Genomic DNA, 373 nt, shown 5'->3' on the forward strand with positions numbered 1-373 from the left:
TAGCTCAACAGCACTTGCCATAATGAGAAAAGGTTATAGGTTCATGTTTTCTAAGTCATTTTGTCTATGTGTCCAGAGTAGCATAAAATATACACACTTTATTATTTCCCCTTCTATAAAATTCTAACTAAAGATTGAGTTAACGAAATACAGCTGGATAAGCACATTATTTCATAAAACTTCTTTAATCTTATGTCTGTTTAGTTTTTCTTTTATGATACTGACAAGAAAATTTGGAACTTATTTATGCAGACTTTACATATTCATTTTTGGGCGAAAAGGGAAGAAAAAAAATACAAGGGTAGTGGGAAAACAGGGCACTAACCCACCCAAGGGGAGGGTATTGTTTATATCTCCACAGGGAAAGAGGGAC

This window comes from Echinops telfairi, unplaced genomic scaffold (assembly GCF_000313985.2).
Source record: "Echinops telfairi isolate 266 unplaced genomic scaffold, ASM31398v2 ScPeMD7_5592;HRSCAF=6446, whole genome shotgun sequence".
NCBI classification, from domain to species: domain Eukaryota; kingdom Metazoa; phylum Chordata; class Mammalia; order Afrosoricida; family Tenrecidae; genus Echinops; species Echinops telfairi.